This window comes from Pipistrellus hanaki, assembly GCF_964339955.1.
Source record: "Pipistrellus hanaki genome assembly, chromosome: 11".
NCBI lineage: Eukaryota > Metazoa > Chordata > Mammalia > Chiroptera > Vespertilionidae > Pipistrellus > Pipistrellus hanaki.
This window is the reverse complement of record NC_140513.1, coordinates 61,667,378-61,686,988: the sequence shown is the minus strand read 5'-3', so window position 1 is coordinate 61,686,988 and position 19,611 is coordinate 61,667,378. Positions and strand designations below refer to the sequence as shown.

The 19,611-nt window shown below is 36.8% G+C and overlaps 2 protein-coding genes across 2 annotated transcripts in view; both read left to right on the top strand.

Moving 5' to 3' along the window:
* The window catches only part of LINGO2 (leucine rich repeat and Ig domain containing 2), a 582,223-nt gene that overhangs the window by 261,039 nt on the left and 301,573 nt on the right, over positions 1-19,611 (top strand). The window lies entirely within an intron of this gene.
* LOC311629821 (tigger transposable element-derived protein 1-like) overlaps positions 5,926-19,611 on the top strand; it is an 89,570-nt gene continuing 75,884 nt past the window's right edge. The window contains exon 1 of the mRNA XM_084898270.1: positions 5,926-5,942. The gene's annotated coding sequence lies outside the window, so the exon portion shown is untranslated. The remainder of the gene's footprint in view (positions 5,943-19,611) is intronic.

Sequence of the window (19,611 nt, the reverse complement as noted above, 5' to 3'; positions counted from 1 at the left end):
TATCCCTTGCTGATGGTCTTCTGATGTGACTCACTGCGCAGATGTCCGAGAGAATTGCCATCCAAGCTCTCTCTCATCTCTTCTTGTTTTGATCTGCTTCGTTCCAACGCAGGCTAGAGCTGGGCTTGACTGGTCTGCATTATTGAGGCTCTCAAAGTGGGCCCACACTCTATGTGGCAGGCCAAACTGTGACTTAAATTAGCAGACTGGGAACCTTTGAAAGTTAGTAACTGCTAACACAGCTAGCTGTTCTTGTACTGTGTATAAATTAAAACAATATTTCATCTTTGCCATAACCTACTTTTATGGGAACAAGGACAGCCAAAGAGGGAAGCCACAAAAAAAAAAAAAAAAGCCTGTTGAAAAATCTCTCTTTTTTCCCTCTTAACTTCTGATTTGCAAAGTATGAAATTTTAAATTTGTTTCCTAAAGCTCTCATGGCCTACCTCAACCTTATTTCACCTAGATTAGCTGAATCTATGGCTATTTTACTTCTAATGTTGGTGTGAAAAGGTTTCACTAACAAAGGTACAAAGCAACATGTTTAATCTACTTATAGAAACATTTTTTTTCAACCACTTTTGTAGATATTTTATTTAACTCTTCTTAGGATGTTATTGTTGACTCCTGTAAGAACTTAAACCCTTTCAGATGAGATTTGTGTCCTACTAATTTTTAATTCCCTCACCACATTCTAAGATAGAGAATTAAATTGTGTACCCTTATCAAAACTACACACTTTGCCAAGTACTATACTAAGTGCTTCATGTATATTTGCTCACTTGAAGTTTATGTCAATCCTATAAAATTAGAAATAATAGTATTTATTTATAAAAGAGGAATTTAAGGCAAAGAAAGATTTAAGAACTTGGTCAACAATCACATAGGTAAGTAGTAAGAGAACCATTTTATTTATTATTTTTAATTCATTTTTATTGTTGAGAATATTACATATGCCCCCGATTTCCCCCTTTCCTTCCCCTCCACCAGGTTCCCGTCCCATCCCAGGCCTTCACCATACTATTGTCTACGTCCATGGGTTATGCAAATATGCATTTAATTTTTTTGGTTGATCTCTCTTTTCCCACCAACTCTCCCCCACCTCTGAGATCTGTTCCAAGCTTTCCTGTCTCTGGATTTTTTGTTTGTCAGTTTACTCTGTTCATTAGATTTCACATATGAGTGGAATCACGTGCTACTTGCCTCTCTCTCTGACTGGTTTATTTTGCTTAGCATAATACTCTCCAGGCCCTCCATGCTGTCTCAAAGGGTAAAGGATCCTTCCTTTTATGACTGCATAGTACTCATAGTATAAATGTACCACAGCTTTTTTATGCATTCTGCTAGTGATAGGCAAGAGAGCCATTTAAACTTTAAACTCAGACTGGCCCTGGAACCTATGCCCTTTAACTCATAAACTACTCTGCATCTTTATGAATTATATATTCTTATTATCTATCTACCTATATCTATCTATCTATCTATCTATCTATCTATCTATCTATATGCACATATCTATATGTATCTATACATATCTATAGTTGTATCTATATCTATCTATCTATCTATCTATCTATCTATCTATCTATCTATCTATCAAGCCTAAGCGACCAGTTGCTATGATGCACACTGACCACTAGGGGGCAGACACTCAATGCAGGAGTTTCCCCCTGGTGGTCAGTGCTCTCCCACACCCAACCTCCCATGGCCCATCTCCCCAGCCAGCTGGCCTCCATAGGCCCCTGGTGCTAAACCATTCATAGAGACCTGCTTCTGGGTTTGGAGTTTCTTTCATAGCCAAACAGCCCCCTTGCTGTTATCTATTGAAAGTCAGTCCTCAACAAAAGGGTTTGTCTTGCTCTAGTCCTCTTCCTTCCCTGGGAGTTGCTCCTGTGGTGGCCAACAGCAGTGAGGGAAAGAGGAGGGGAGGAGGGGAGGATCTGTGAGGTGGCTGGGCACTGGCCGACCTCCTGCAGTCCCTCCTGCCTGTGAGGCCAACTCCCATGGTTTCCCCCCCACCCCAACCCCTCCAGCTGGCCATCCTCCCGTGGTCTCTCCTTTCCATGCATGGATTTTGCACTGGGCCTCTATTACCCTGTAAAAATAATTGTGTACATTGAAGCTGATATTCATAGATTTTACTCTAAAAATGTATATACTGTACAATAGAAATTTGAAAAGGATAAAATAAAATATATAAATGAAGTTCTTGAATTTTCTTCCCAACCTCCAGAGGACATGCATATGCACCTTTGGGAGGGACACACTCAGTTTAGGTAATACTGATGAGATGATCTAAAGCAGTAAATAATCCAACCAATACTCATTGCATTAAATTCCATTAACCATTCCTTCTTCTCTTCATTAAAACCTAGGCAATATAAGTGCCAGTGGGATGAAAATAGCTTTACAGTGATGAGTGCATGAAACACAGGATTTATTCTTTTGTTATTACTTATTAATTATTGTATTACAATATTTTCCATATGAACAACTGTAAATCTACCTTTGCCCCACCCAGTGTAATGTTTTCAAATGATAAAAATAGTGTACATTCCTAAAAAATAAAAATAAAAAAGTAAAATAAACAGCTATCCTTTTAGAGAGATTCCAGAAATATGTGAAACACGGGAAACAAATTTAGGACATAAATGTTTGTTCTATGAAAAGTCACACTACATTGGACCAAGGTATGTCTCTATTGATCTGTCTCTGATAGTGTTGCCACTGGTTGTTTGGGCATTACTGGAATATCATAAAGTATTCTATTCTTTTATTTGTTTTTCAATGTTTTATGCTTTTCCACTCATTTCTACTGAGTTTATAAACAATGATTTTGAATGTGAAGTAGCGTGACACAGCCAGAGAAAAAAGAGTGGCAGAACTCAGCTTCCTGAAGGTCATAAAGAAAAGCCCAGCTTAGGCAAATCACATTGGGGAAACCGTTGTACTCTTTCGGGTGTTGTATCTTGAAAAATAAATTCAGTGCCTTAAATATAGAAGGTATAGCAGGACCTCCTGAGAAAGGAAGATGAGAAAGGAACATGAGAAACGAGGGAAGGAGGAGTTAGAGTGTGTCATTAGGTTTCTCTACTGTCCTAAAGTTCAATGACGCTCTGATTTCTAAAGCTTTTTTTTTAATTTCAAGTTGGGAGATTTGAGGATTTGGTGATCAACATTTTGTTCTTCGTAGCCATGGATCTAGCTGTATTCAAGTGAGTAAGTTAGTGCTCGTCTTACGTAGGACTGAGCAAGATGAAAAGTCACTTCTCACTGGTCATGATGTCTGAAGTTCTCAAGATGTTCCCTCCTTATCTGTCCAGCCACGTCTTAAGGCTCTTTTCAAACAAGGCACATGCGGCACCATCAGGCTGACTGGCAGTATGAATAGGACTTCTAGTTAATATTCATTGGCGCTCCTTACATTCTCCTAGTCCCCACTTTGCATTAGGGAAAGCATTTATTACTTAACGTTGATTTTATGTAAAAGTTTCCACTTGAGAAGCAACTTTCTTCAAAAACAGACTTTGAGATAGAAATGTTTGAAGGTGATTCTGAGAGCACCGATTTCAGAATGGGCTGCCTTAGAGATAGATGAGGGTGGCCGTGACGGACAGGTTTCAATTTCTCCTCATCTTTACTTGTGCAACTTCTGGGTTTTGAATCCTTCTTTTTAAACATGAATAATTTCAACTATTCCCAAAATCTTAATGATCCTTTTAGAGTTGAAGCTTAACAAAAAGCTTCCTTCACAAAGCATTATATACCATCTTACCAACTGAATTATTCTTCAACCAAGTACCAAACCCTTTCACTGGGCTTTTTGGACCTTTCTCAAAGTATATCTCTGATTTTAAAGGTGTAAACAGAAGCCCAGAGTCCCTCTTGTTAACTATATGCCTATTTTGTGTGTGAAAAGCACCCTCTTGAAGTGATTCAATTTCCCAGTTTAGTAGTGACGCTTCCAGATATAATTATGTATTAGCCGAGGATATGTGATTATGTGATCTTGTTAGGAACCTGGCTGTGCGATAGGAAATCGTGATTAAACTTCCATTCAGCATAGTTTCTCCATCAGTCCTTGGAAGAGGTGTGAGGATTATTCTGTTGGTTTTTTGTTGGTTCCTAGACTATTAATCAGTCTGTATGAAAAGCCAGGATAATATATCGTCTCTGCCTTAAATCCTTTATATTTTGTGAGTTGTCATGGCACTTAATGTAATAGATAATTCCCTTTGGGTCATTAAAAGCAAGAAGGTCAGGTTTTTCTTTTTTCCTGACACAGCAGAGCTCCGATTAACTGTAAAGACACAAGGTGATTTCTTCCCCAGTGCAACCTCCTGGGGGCCAAGGAGAGGGAAGGCTGGGGAGAGAGGGGAGGAGTAATGTTAAGTGATTATTTCAAATGGAAACAACTGCTTGTGAGTTTATTTCACATTTGCACATGTTAACAAAACTATTAAAGTTTTCTCAAAACCTTGCTAATTGTACTCTGTCTTCTGTAAAAGCAGAAATAAGTCTTTGGTAGAAGGAAGAGAGACTTATTTAAACCAACCAAATAATTTTGTAAATACTCCAAAGTCCCCTAATCAAAATAAAACAGTTTAATATTACACAGTCCTCTATGCATGCTAATAAATTTATCCTTGTAATCCTTTTACTCAGCTACTCTGCAGGTTACCATTCATTTAAAAATCGGATCCTTAATCATCCACTTTAATTTTTTTATGTTAAAATTGTGTTTGTTTCTCAAAATTTTATTCTTCTTCCACTAATCATTTTCCCAATCCCTTGAACCACCCTCTGTTTCTTTTTCCCCCACCTATTTCTTTCCTCCTCCTTTTTAATTACATGATTCACAACTTAAGAAGAAAAAAATCAGGCAAATTTGTTAAGAGCCTATGTCACAGTTATATTTCAAAATCTGTAAGTGAAGAGAGTAAGCTGGCCAAGTGAAAAATATTCTCAGTAAAAAATACTTTTAAAGTAAAATGATTGATAGATAATCATTGGGGCCTGGCTATAAGAAAAAAAGGATAACCAGTTAAAGAACATTTGTCACCTGACTAATAGCCAATGTGGGGATACTTAATTTCAGAAAAGACCTTATATTTTAAAGTGTATTACAAATGGCTTAAGCATTTTATCAGGATTTTAAATTTCTTCCTGGAAGGATGAGAGTTTTTCTGCTCAAGAAAATTTTCTTGTTGAGCCTACATGGGACAAATTTATTTATCAATTACTACTGATAGAAGAAATTAATCTCAAAGAGCTTGTCAGATGAAATTTCATATTTATATCATGTTTTTTAAATACATTTTATTGGAATTTTTTACAGAGAGGAAGGGAGGGAGATAGAGAGCTAGAAACATAGACCAGCTGCCTTCTGCACACCCCCTACCAGGGATGTGCCCACAACCAATGTACATGTCCTTGACAGGATTCGAACCTGGGACCTTTCAGTCAGCAGGTCTTTGCTCTATCCACCGAGCCAAACCGGTTTCGGCTATACCATGTTTTTTAATTCGTTTTCTTGAGTTATAATCTATAATAATAAGATCAGATGTCCTTCTGGAATCCTTCCAGACAAAGCCAAAGGCTGCAAGGGCCAAAGGCAGGCAGTTGCGATGGCTGGCAGCTGCATCAGTGGTGGAGTGATGGGGGCGGTGCCTTTCCCTGATTGGCCAGTTGCCTTCAGCAGAGGGAGCCAGACTATAGCTTATGCCGGGAGCAGAGCTAAGCCATCAGTAGGACATCTCCCGAGGGATCCTGGACTGTGAGAGGGGGCAGGCCAGGCTGAGGGACTTCCCCCCTCCCCTCTCTCCCCACCAGTTTACATATAATAAGCTGCACATAGTTAAAGTGGACACTATTTTTTTATGGTTCAGCATGCCACATGCACTAATGACATTATCACCATAGTCAAGGTAATGAATATACACGTTGTATTAAATTTTTATTTTTATTTTTAATTCTTCTTGCTCTCCTCTCCCCAACACTAGGCAAACATTAAACTGCTCTCCGTAACTGTAATTAGTGTGAATTTTTATTTTTCAGAATTTCATATAAATGGATTCAAAGAGCTTGTATGTTTTTAGGGTGGGGAAGTTTGATTTTCTTCATTCAATATAATTATTTTGTAGTTCACCAATGTGTTATAGTATGGAAGTTTATGTCTTTTTATTGCACAGTAGAGTTTAGTTATATGGGGATAACATTACTTACTCATTTGTTTGTTGATGGACATTTAGGCAGTTTCCAGCTGGTGGCTAAAACCAAAGAAGTCTGCTCTGAGCAGCTGTGTGGGAGTCTTTGCATGGGCATATGTTTCATTTCTTGTGGATAAAACATATGTAGTAGTCAAATGACTAGATCAATAGTTTTTAAGAAACTTCAAACTGCTTTTCACTATTGGCAAGTGCTGGAGAGTAGAGAAAATAGGAAGAGGTCGGTAAAAGAGTGCAAACTTTCAATTAAAAGATAAATAAGACCTGAGGATCTACTGATTACCATGGTGACTGCAGTTGATTACCCTCTATTGTATAATTGAGATTTGCTAAGAGAGTAGAACTTGAAAGTTCTCACACTTACAGAAAAAAGTAAAATATGTGATGTGATGATTGGCTTTAGTTAACTTGATGGGGGAAATCCTGTCACAATGAATATCTGTATCAAATCATCAAGTTGTGCATTTTAAATTTCTTACAACTTTATTTGTCAATTATACCTCAGGGAAGTTGTAAAGAAAATAATTGTACAATTTTACATTTTGAGCAGCACTGCTTAAGAGTTTGAGTTCTTTCATACAGTTGCCAACACTTTTTTAATTTTATCTAATCTAATGGGAATATAGTGTACCTTAAGTTTGTGTCTTTGTTGTTGCTAATGGTTTTCTTTGCTGTGCAAAAACTCTCAAGTTTGCTTTTTTTGCCTTTGCCTAAGGACTAATGGTATTGAACATTGTTTCATGAGCTGGTTTGCCATCATTTTAGTGAGCATCAATTCTATTTTTAGTTAAATTGTTTTCTTATGGTTCAATTTTTAAAAATTTATCTTTATGGTTAAAAGTATGTCCCCTTTGTTTTATTTTCTCATTGACGAACCCCACCCCCAGTCTTTTACTACACTATTCTCTGTTTCCATGGGTAATGCACATACGCATGCAAGTTCCCCAGTTAATCACTCCACACACCTACACCCCCACTCCGGCGTTCCCCTGAAATTCATCAGTCCATTTCATGCGTCTATGTCTCTGGATCTATTTTGGTCATCCATTTATTTTGTTCATTAGATTGCACATATGAATAAGACCACGTGATACTTATCTTTCTCTGAATGGCTTATTTCACTTAGCAGAACACTCTCCATTACCCTCCAGGCTGCTGCAAATGGTATGAGTTCTTTCTTTTTAACAGCTGCATAGTAATTTTGAGAGTTCTTTTTATATTCCAGATACAAGTCCCTTATGTACTTTGTAAATAGTTCCCCCAGTTTGTGGCCTGCTTTTTCATTCATTTAGCAGCATAATTCATGGAGCATAAAGTTTTAAATTTTGATGAAGTCTAATTTATCAAATGTTTAATGAATCATGTTTTCCCTATAGTATCCAAGAAGTATTCTCCTAACCCAAAGACATATTTTCTCCTATATTTTTACAAGTTTTATAGCTTTAATTGTATCATCCTTAAGTGAACTTTCAATATTATACTAGAGGCCTGGTGCACAAAATTCATACAAGGGGAGCGGGGTGTTCCTTAGCCTAGCCTGCACCCTCTCCAATCCGGGACTCCTTGGAGGATGCCCAACTGCCAGTTTAAGCACAATCCCCCACAGGTATCCGGGACTGCTGGTTCCTAACTACTCGCCTGTCTGCCTGTCTGATCACCCCTAACTGCCTCTGCTTGCCAGCCTGATCGCCCCCTAACAGCTCCCCTGTTGGCCTAGCCACCCCCTAACTGTTCCCCTGCCAGCATGGTCACCCTCTAACTGCCCCCGTGCCAGCCTGGCTGCCCCCTAACTGCTCCCCTGCCAGCCTGATCACTGCTAACCAACTCTGCCTCAGCCCCCACAACTATAGTGTTGTCCAGAAGGATATCCAGAAGACATCCAGTCTAATTAGCATATTATCCTTTTATTAGTATAGATGGCATGAGTAGAGATAAAAACTCTTCCTTAAAAATGTTTTTTGTGTATATAAAAATACTAAATTATTCCAGAAGAACTATCCTTTCTTCATTTAATTATCTGTACTTTGGTTGAAAAATCAATTATCTAACAACATGTGGGTCTATTTTAGACTCTGTTTTGTTTATTGAATCTACCTGTCAGTCTAGACACCAGAACACATTAGATAACTTAATAAATGTGACCTTTTAATAAGTCTTGAATTAAGGTATCATTATCCTTTTATCTTTGTTCTTAGTTTTTAGTATTTTAGGGAGGCTATTATAGGTTCTTTGAAATTTCATATGAATTTTAGAATTAATTTGTAACTTGTTTAAAAATTCTGCTTAAGTTAGAAATGAATGTATAGAATAATACATTCATAGATTAATTCAGGGGAAATTGATATATTAACAATAATGAGTTTTCTGACTCATGAACACTGTATATGTTTACATTTTTTAAAGCCCTCTTTAATTTGTCTCAGCAATGTTTTGTTGTTTTCAGCATATTAGTATTGAAGATCTTTTGTACAAGTTATATTCCCACCTATTTCATGTAAATTTATACTACTTTAAATGGTATTGAGGTTTTTGTTTGTAAATTTTGATGTTTAATGTTTTGTTGCTAGAATATAGAATTACAATTAATGTTTTTATGTAGTTCTTATATTCAGCAACTTTGTTAAATTCACATATTAATCAGTTCTAGTACTTTTATTGTTATCTGCAAATAAAGACAGTTTTACCTCTTCCTTCCCAATATGGATGCCTTTTATTTCTTGCTTTATTAAACTGGCCAGAACTTACATTATAATATTGAATGGGAGTGGTGGCAGCTAATCCTTCTGTGTGTGTGTGTGTGTGTGTGTGTGTGTGTGTGTGTGTGTTTCTAATTTTAGGAGAAAAACAGTCTTTCACCATGTATAATAATAAAAGGCTAATATGCTAATTAGACCAGCCGTCCTTCCAGATGAGCTTCTGGACAAAGCTGGGGATGTGTGGGAAGCCTGGGTCCAAGGTGCCAGAGGGAAACTGGTGCCGGCCACAGGGAGAAGGAAGGCCTACTCTTACACAAATTTTGTGCATCGGGCCTCTAGTTAAGTATAATGTCATATGTAGGTTTCTACATGTCTATAGCAATTGGTGAAATTAGGTTCTATTACCAGTTTGCTCAAAGTTTTTCTGTTGTTATTTTGTCTTTTTAATACTCACCTAGAACATTCTTTTTATTGTTTTTGTTTGTTTGTTGTTGAGGGGGCGGGGGGAGAGAGAGAGAGAGAGAGAGGGAGAGAGAGAGACTGATTGATTGCTGCCCATATCCTGAGCTTGATTGAACCTGAAAGCTGGTATATGCCCTGACTGGGAATGGAACCCACCACATTAGTGTCCTTTTTTTACATATGGTTAGATTTGATTTGTTGATATTTTGTTAATGTTATTTGCTCTACCCTCATAAAGGATATTAATTTGTATTTTTTCTTATATCTTTATTAAGTTTGATACCAGAACAGTTTTATTTTGAATTCATAAAATATATTGGGAAGTGTTTGTTTCTTTTTGATCTTTTAAAAGAATTTCTGAAAGACTGGAATTTCTTAATCCTTGATAGGGCTCACTAATAAAACTATCTGAATTTTAAGTTTACTTTCTGGATAGTTGTATATAATTATGAATTAACTTTCTTTATTAAATATAATCAATTTGATTAGTGTGGTATTTTGGAGGAATTTAAAAATGTGTTTTATAAGAATCTGTCCATTTAATCGAAATTATCAAATTATTATCATAGAATCATTCACAGTGTCCCTTTATTATTCTTTTAATGTCTTTAAGATCTGTAATGACATCTATTTTCTACTGCAGATATTTGTAATTTCTATTTTCTCTCTGTTTTTATTATATTTCATTTATCTACTTTGTTTTTTCAAAGAAGCTATTTTGGCATTTTTCATTTTGTTCTGTTTTGTATTATTATCTGTTTCTGTTTCATAAAATCTTGCCTTTACCTTTATTTACTTTTGATTTGATTATATTCTTCTAATTTCATAGGTGGAAACTTAAATATTTGATTTGAGAAATTTTGTTTTCAAATACGAGGTTTTTAAATTATCAATATATTTTTTTATCATTGACTTAGCTGCACCCACACATTCTGATGTGGCATATTTTCTTTTTCATTCAATCAAAATATTTTCTTATTTCTTAGGAAATTAAGGCAAACCTCCACCAGAGTTCAGGGACCCTTTCTCTGTGCATTCTCTCTTCTTGGGTACCTTCCCTGTCCATCCCAGCCACTGATATCTGAGCTCCATAGCTGCCCCCTCAGATCTCCATCTCCCTTCTTGGTGGCAGGAAGATGACCCCAGGCTAAAAGCCAGGCAATTGTGAGATGATCAGAGGTTCACCTCATTGTATTTTGTTTCTTGCAAATATCAGTCAGCCAGTGTCCATTCAGTACCTGAAAACTGTTGTCTCATTTTTTTTTTTTTAACACTTTCATAGTTGTTTTGGCTGACAGGATAAGGCCAATGCCAGTTGTCTGATTTGTTGGCATTTAGTGTGCTCTAACATTTTATTGTCATAGTCAATTCCTAGGTGAACATCTTACACACAAACACTCATCAGCCAGGGTTCCCGCATCACTCATCTACCCAGTGCTTCCCCAGTCCTGTGTTTTGCTAATGTTACCATATTTTATATTTGCAATGATATTACTCTTCAAAGTGATCTTATTTTCACCATCAGCCTTCTTCTAATGAAAAGAAAACATCAAGAAATTGAGTATCTTTTTAGTCTTGGTATCAGTTGTATAAAACAGAAGTCAGAAAATAGTACTGATTATAAATAGTTGTTGAATACAGTAAGAAGTTAATGAATTAATGACCTTTCAGCTCTGGGTGTGTAGCTCAGTTGGCTAGAGCAGAACCTTGATACACCATGGTTGTGGGTTTGATCCACAGTCAGGGAACATATTAAGAAGGAACCAATAAATGCATAAATAAGTGGAACATCAAATTGATGTCTTTCTCTCTCTCTCTCTCTCTCTCTCTCTCTCTCTCTCTCTCTCTCTCTTTCTCTCTCTCTCTCAAATCAATAATTAAAAAAATAACCTCTTTTGGGGCTCTTTGATTATTTTTTAGCTGCCATTTGCCATGAGTTGTTAAATAAATAAAATAAACATTGTATTCAACCTTGAGACAATTTGACAGATTACTTTTCACAATTTTTATACCAAATTTCTGTTAGCCTTAAGGAGCACATAACTAGGGCAGACTACTAAGTGTAACCACATTTGTATAAATTACCTAAGCCCAATAAGGATGTTTACTGATTGTGTGAGCTCCATAAGTTCTGTGAGGTCTAGGACAGTCAGTGTTTTATCTATTCTTTTAATTCAGAACCTTCCACGTACCTGGGACATAGTAATAATGCAGTAATTTTTTTTTGAATAACTGAACAATTGGTAATGTAACTTTATTTTCATTTCAAAATACCTAATTTATTTTTCAGTAGTTATATGTCTGCTGAATAAGTCCTGAAAATGGTAGAAAATAAAATAACATAATAAAAAAATTCTACTATTTGTTCTAAAGAAAAGCCACAAAAAACAGGACTTGGGAAAGCAGCAGTCAGATTGCGAACATCCACTCGCACACTGGGGTCCACATGGCTGTGCGGCTGACTGCTTGCTCCAGATAGAAAAGCATCAGCCAGGTTCCCATCAGGTCAACCTGATGCTCTGTATTAAGTGTTTCCATCTTTGAGGGTTTAAAAGTATGTCTTTGAGTGAAGCAAACCACTTCTAATCTATCTTTTTAAAAAAAATGTTTTTATTGCTTTTAGAGAGAGAGGAATGGAGAGGGACAGTGAGATAGAAACATCCATGAGAGAAGAACATCATCGATTGGCTGCCTCCTGCATGCACCATCAGCTGGAAATAAAGCCCACAACCCCGGCATGTGCCCTGACCTGGAATCAAACTGTGACCTTTTGGTTCTTGGGTCAACACTCAACTGTTGAGCCACACAAGCCACAGGAGGGCTAATTTAATATATCTTTATTGTAAAGTTGTACTGACTAGCCCATCACATCTGGAAATTATTCTCAACATTTTCCTTAAAAACATCGATACATAGCACAATTAAGACATTTGCTAAAAAAATCTGATTGGAACCTAACTAGGTAAAGGTTTTCCATTTTATTGCTAAGTTTACTAGTTGCATCATAACTTTAACCACAGTTTCTCTATTCAAACTTTGTCTTTGTTTTTCTGCTTTTCTTTCTTTGTTGTTGTTCTCTTAGATACATGCACGTTATGTTGGGTCAGTCTCCTTGTTGGATCCCAGTAGATATTCTATCATTTTTAAAAAGCAAATTTCTGTGTCAGGATTTTTTAGTTTTTGGAAAATGATTCTGGTTTCCTTAAGCAGAAAATGAATTTAACTAAGGGAGATTCGGCTCTCACAAAACAGGCACATAGACAAGAACCTTGGAAGTCAAGGTGCTGGAAATAAAAACGAGGTCACACTGCAGGAAAACCTAGGATTTTAGCTAGCAATAGTTTGAGTCTTACTTTATATGTGCATATTAAATCTTTGTGTCGTTTCCAAGTGTAAGTCATATTAACTGAGTTTATGTCACATGCAAGCCCCCTTCTCCCTCCCCCCAATTCCTGAACTGCAGTAGAAAGGAGGCTTTCCCTTCTCTTTAAAGATTATTACTATGTTAATAATACAACATGCAATCTCCATTCTGATCTCCCAATAAAGATAAAAATCAGAGGTGTGTGTTTGTTTTTGCTCAGTCAAAGCAAAGTAAAACAAACAACATCGCATTGTCTCTCATATATTATCTCTATGTACCTGATTTTGGAATGAAGTGGGATATGGTGGTTAGTGGAGAGGAAGCATTAGAAATAGAAGAGAAAAAAATGGTTAAGCCGAGCTCATTTCTGAAGTGCAAAAAGCAAATTAATAGAACAAGTAAACAGTGCATTTATTATGTCAGAAAAAGCATGGCCTATGGAATCAGGAAGTCAGGGGTTTAAATCCTATTTCTCCCTTTTAGACTTACCTTTGCTGACCCTAAGTCTCCTCAGTCAGCCCCTGGAAATATGTACATCTGTCTCCCAGGTTTGTTGTGAAGATGAAATGGGAATATGTATGTGAAGCCCTCAGTGAGATGTTAATTTACCATGGCTACTTGCCAAATTCTCATTTTCTGATCCCTTTTCTCTAGAATGCTCTCAGTCACCCTCTCAGATATGCTAACTTCATCCTCTCAGGAGAGTAATTGCTGTCAAACTCGGGCAGTGTGTGCAGACATTAAGTTTCTTCTTCAGGAAATGGAAGTCATGATGGCCACCATACCCCTTTCACTACTCTTTTACCACTCATTGCTCCCTTACACTCGAGTCCTCCTTTCTCATTAAGACTAACCTGTGCCACTTGCAATATTTCCAGTTGTTTCTATAGCTTCTCACTAACCTTAGAGATTCTCTTACGTGATCAAAAAATTAATGTCACATTCAGTTTAAAAAGCGGTAAGGATCACTTTATTGAACATTAAAATGAGTAGTTAAACGTTTGAAGGGAAAAAACACTGATCATTAACTGGTCATTGGGAATTTCTCAATTTATGCTAAAAACAGAAGAATAGTTTTTAAAAAAAACAGGCTATTGTGTTTGAAATTAAAAGATAAAAAATGTTATAAATTAAAATTTGTGAGAAAGTATTAAGAAATATCAAACATGGGCTTTACTCTAGAAGAGTGGTACTTGAACGTCACTGAGTCTAAGTGTAGCCTAGCGAACAGCTATCTGCAGAATTCCCGATCTCACTCCAAAAATGGGACCCAAGAATCCACATTATTAACCACATTCTTTGGTGATTTTGATGATCTAGTTCAGAGGGCCTTCCCCCCTACAGGAAATATTTCTTGGAGAGTTTTACCCACCATGGGTTTTGCCAAAAGGTGGAGGAATGCGACTGATATCTGGATAGTAGTGGGCAGTGGCTCCTCATTAGTTATAAAGCGAGATGGCATATAAGTGGATGAGGACCAAAGTGAATTCATGAAGGTGGTCCGTCTGGCAAAAGGCAGGTTTAGAATGTTGTTTGTAAAGCCCTTGGGCTGAGCCTGCTTTCTTCAGGCTACTGTTGGCCCTTTCACCCCTGCTTGTAGTCAACCAAGCTGTATTCACATTATTCACACATTAAGTGACATGGCTGAACATGGGACATTAGTTTGTGAGCTTTAAGATTTAAAGAATCCCCTTCTAAACCATAGAAAACTCAAGGTATATGAAGTATGTAATGATGACAATTTTTTAAATTGGCTTTATTGGCTTGATACTGGTTAATAAAGTTATATAGGTTTCAGGTGTATAATTCTATAATACATCAGCTGTATATTGTGTTGTGTGTTCACCAGCCCAAGGCAAGTTTTCTTCCATCGCCATTTATCCACCCTGTGATCTCTTCAGCGCCCCTCCCTCCTTCCCCCTCTGGTAATTACCATACTGTTATGTGTGTTCGAGGTGTTTTTATTTGTTTTTTCATTTTTTAATTTGCATTGTTGTTTTTGCTTAATCCCTTCAAAGTTCTAACTTGACCAATCCAAGCTAGAGTGGAATTATGAACTATTTTACTCTCAAGGATAACATATTCTGGAGTCAACGCAGTCTGCATCCCTAACCCACTTCCATATTCTATTGGCTTCCTTCTCTATTCACCCTTCTCAACTATGAGCTGAATTTCTGTGCTTGTTTTTTCCTCAGAACCCAGAACATTATATAGAACTTACTAGATATGTAAATGTTTGTTAAAATGAAAATAACAAAAAAGAAAATAACAAAAAATAAGAAATGAAGGAAGGATGGAAATAAGGAAGGAAGAGAAAACAATGGAAGAATATAATGGAGGAAAGAAAAAGAAAAGGAAAGGAGAATGGAGAAAACAGGAAAGGAAGGAAAAAGGATGGGAGACCAGTTTCATTTGTAGAAAATCTGGGAACAGGACTAATTGCATTGCTCTCATTTTAAGAAAATGCAAATAGGAATATGACCTATTTTAATTGACAGTGCTTCTAGGTCATAATCAAAATCAGAATTTGGCATATTTGAACAAAGATGGAAAAAAGGGGAATAGTTTGAGTATCAGACCCTGGGTTCTCAAATATTAATAGAATTGCCCTAGGTTTGGTTTTATGACACTTAAGGGGCCCTGCTGCTTTTCTGAACTGAAAAATGTTAAATGAATATTCTGGAAGATTATTTCAAGTTTGCAATTGCTAATAATGGAGCATCAGCAAAACACCAGTGTACTATTTATATTTTTATCTAATCATGGGCTCTGTCACTATCTATGCACACAGTATCTTTTTGTGTTGGCCTGTTTTCTTATTGGAAAAATAGCTTATAAAATAGAAAGATGCCATCTGTTGCTTTCAGAAAATTAAGCTCAGTTAAATTTGATTACTCAGAGATCCTCTGTTATTTTGTTCATTGGTTTTGGTATTCCTTTTAAAATAAAACTACCCAAAACATGGTTCTTTAAAATCAAGTGAATTGGACATCTATAGTTGTTTAGACATACCACTCTATGTAAGCTGGGTAAGAGAGTAGTGTGGAAGAAAGGTGAATCATGGGTAAGGTACTTATCCATACTCTACCATGATCTTAATACCTCTGATAAGTTACCTGATTTTCCTGAAATTCAGATTTTCATCTGTAGTTGACCAAAATGCTCAAATTCAATTTGTAATCTTCAAAATAATTGACAGTACCACACTATCAATTAACTACACATGTGTCCCAAACTAATTATCCAAAGACTTTATGCCCTTGGGCAAGTAAGTTAAACTCTCTAGTCCTATTTTCATTACTATACAGTGGAAATTATTAAAATACATACTTTCTGTGTTTTATGAGAAATTTAAATGAGAAACTGTATATAAAATAGATAGCAACTGCCACATAGAGGTAACATCAATTTTTGTTGATGACCCTGGCCTGCTGCGAAATAATCTATGATTTTTAGGTCTGATTAATTGAAGAAAAAAAGGAATTTAGAAGTGATCATTTTGTGGCTAAAAAATAGTGGCACATTCCCTTTTCCAATATCCTATATAATAAAAGGGTAATATGCAAATAGACCGAATGGCAGATCAACCAAGCAGCCAATCAAAGTGCAATAGGCTAATAATATGCTAAGGCTGTTCAACCACTCACTATGACATGCACTGACCACTAGGCGGCAGTCAACCAATCACTATTATATGCACTAACCAGCAGGGAGCAGATTCTCCAACTGGTCGGATAGCTTACTTCTGGGGTTCTGTTGATCAAGACTGAGGAAGATGGACCAGACACCCTGGAGCCTTCCTGTGGTGGGGTCCCTCAGCCTGACCAGCACCCTCTTGCAATCTAGGATCCTGCAAGCCACTCCTCTTAAGAGGGCATTGCAGCTGAAACCGGTTTGGCTCAGTGGATAGTGCATCGGCCTGCGGACTGAAAGGTCCCGGGTTCGATTCAGGTGAAGGGCATGTACCTTGGTTACAGGCACATCCCCAGTGGGGGGTTTGCAGGAGGCAGCTGGTTGATGTATCTCTCTCATCGACATTTCTAACTCTCTATCCCTCTCAATTCCTCTCTGTGTAAAATCAATAAAATATATTAAAAAAATAAAAAAATAAAAAAGAGGGCATTACACACAAGGCTCATCGCTGCCGAGTGCTGCTGTAGCAGCATGAGCCTCTCCCAATTGGGACTGATTGAGCAAGAGTCCATAGCAGGCACGGTGGGCCCGAGATGAGTGGGAGCAGCAGCTAGGAGCTACAGGCAGTGTTTGACTGTGGGTTTTGGCCCCATCCCTGCAGGCCACCCAGGGGGACCCCACCCATGCACAAATTTGTGCACCAGGACTCCAGGCACCAATGAAAGGGGACAGATGTGAAATTTCTAAGACAGAAAGCCTCATTGATAGCCCACCTATTGCTGCATTGCTAATGTTTACATTTTTTACATATATACAGGCAAATGAGTGAATTAGATACAAAGCTTGCAAAATATACCAAGCAGTCATTTAACAAATGCACTAAACTCACAGAATTTTGAGCAGTTCCAGTTACCTTAGCTACCCAGAGGGCTATGCAACATGCCTCCAGGGGGAAGATGAAGCACATGCCCCAGATAAAGTTTAAAGAACAACGTATCAACTAGGACAAATCAATAACCTATGAAATGAATGCCTAAGTGCTGAGGGGATCCTTTGTAAAGCTTTTTCAAAGCACCAGGGTAACTAAAAGGGTAGTAGCATGTGCATAAAGAAAGGCAAATGTGACCGTAACTCAATTACAGAGCACTTAAGGCCAGACCAAGAAACAAAAAAGCAGAGTTTGTGAATGTTTGAATTTCTTCTCCTTTTTTCAGTTTTTATTTTGGTCATGTTTTGTTTAAAATTCATGTACAACAGCATTTTACCAATGGGTTCTCAATAACATACCCCATCTAGAATCTCTTTGAAAATTATAAAAAATTTCATTAAATTTTTAAAAATAAAATTATTGAAGTGTAATTTACATACAGTCAAATGCATTTATTGAACATTCATTTTTTAAAAGAATACAAGTTTCTCAAAAATAAGAATAGCATTTATTTTGTATTTTTTTAATTTCATTTATTAAATTGATTGGGTGACATTTGTCAAGCTGCACATATAGGTTTCATGTGTGGGTTTCTATGTTACAAGATCTTGATTTTAGACTAGTCACCCAGTATTAAGGAGAGACTCAGAAAACATAAGATGAGAAAAATAGAAGAAAATGAAACAATTTCAAACCACATTGATTTTAGTGAAAATCGCTTAATTTCTAAGAGTATTTCAAAAAGCATTTTCTGCATGTTTTATTTGATTGCTAGTATATATGAGAAGAAGAAACAAAAATTACTTTAAGTATCTTTTGTTCCGAAATCTGTTATTAGAATAAAGTTTCAAACCAATGCAATAGAATGGATGCTTCCAAAGCAAGTAGCTTTCAAAAATTCCTCATAGTAAGTTTGGTAGCTTGGAAATTATGTTTATAAACACTTCAATATCATTTGGTTGACCACCATATGACTTCTTAAAATATCCTGCATGGCAGCAAAGAAACCAAAAGTGTCAACACTCATGGAAACATATTAACTCTGTAAAGGAATTGACTTGATACCTTTCAGAATATCCTTAATGAAGAAAATAAATAATTTTGGGAATGAAAAGAAACATTTTGCATCCAGAAGTTGATTAAAATTTAATTTAACAAGTACAAGAAATTGGATCAATAAATTAGAAAATTTTAGCCATTTGTGTGTGTGTTATTTATGTGGGTCAGTAATAACACCAAAATAACACTCCTGTTTTGCATTGCAGAATAGTCATTTTGTGTCCCAATAGATGTGTCTTTTTTTTTTTTTAAGGACTTATTTTGTTGTGTTGCATTTTAGTCTGAGGTTTGTGCTTGACTTCAGCCCTTGCCATTCTTGCTGCAGTGGCACAATAGGATTTCTTACTGTGGCATATTTTACCCGAATCTCCACATCACCCCTGGGGATGCTTGAATCTCTAGTCACAGGTGCATAAGAATACATCAGTTTGTGGCTTGTTAAAATCTGTCTTTGCACCTGTGCCCATGAATCTGCAGCACAGCCACTCACATGCAGATTAGCACAAGCTCTCAGCCACTTCCTTTGCACTACTTAGAAAATAATAACAATAATTTTTGTATATGTGGAATTACATATAGTTGTAGTAGCTAAAACATTCCAATAGGTATTAAAGGCTGACCTGAAAGGACCAAGGAGCAAATCTGTTCAGTAGTATCTTTCTAAATGTCTATGGAACAGAATTGTTTGTGCAGGTATGAGTACAGTTAAGAGTTATTAATGGTTCATGGGGTTTTTCTCCTTGAATGGAAGTTAAACATGCTTTTGAAGGTTAAACACCATATTTACTCATATAAACATAAATAGTTGAACAATTAAATAGGTGGTAGATTGCACCAAAAATAATTATCTAATCCTGGGCTCTTGTGTCGAGACTCAGACTACAACATGCTCATACTGGTCACAGTCTTATAGTCTGTGTTTTGATATAGATAATGGTTGCTGCAGAGTTTGCAGCCCCTCACATAAGCCCCCCACAGGAGTTTCTCAGGCACTGTCTCCTTCAGAGATACGGCCATTTTTATTTTGGGAATGTTGACATGGACTGCGATGTCAGAGCTCACGAAGGAAACTGTCCTGGATGTAGACCTTTGTATGGATTTTCTTCTAGATGCTCATTTTCCTCTGTGTCTTGCCCTGTTGAACCTCATCCCCTAGGGACCCTGAGAGTATTACAAATAGAGTAAAAAATACTGAGTACTCCCGGTGGTCACCTACCTGAAGGTGAAAGGGTACACACTACA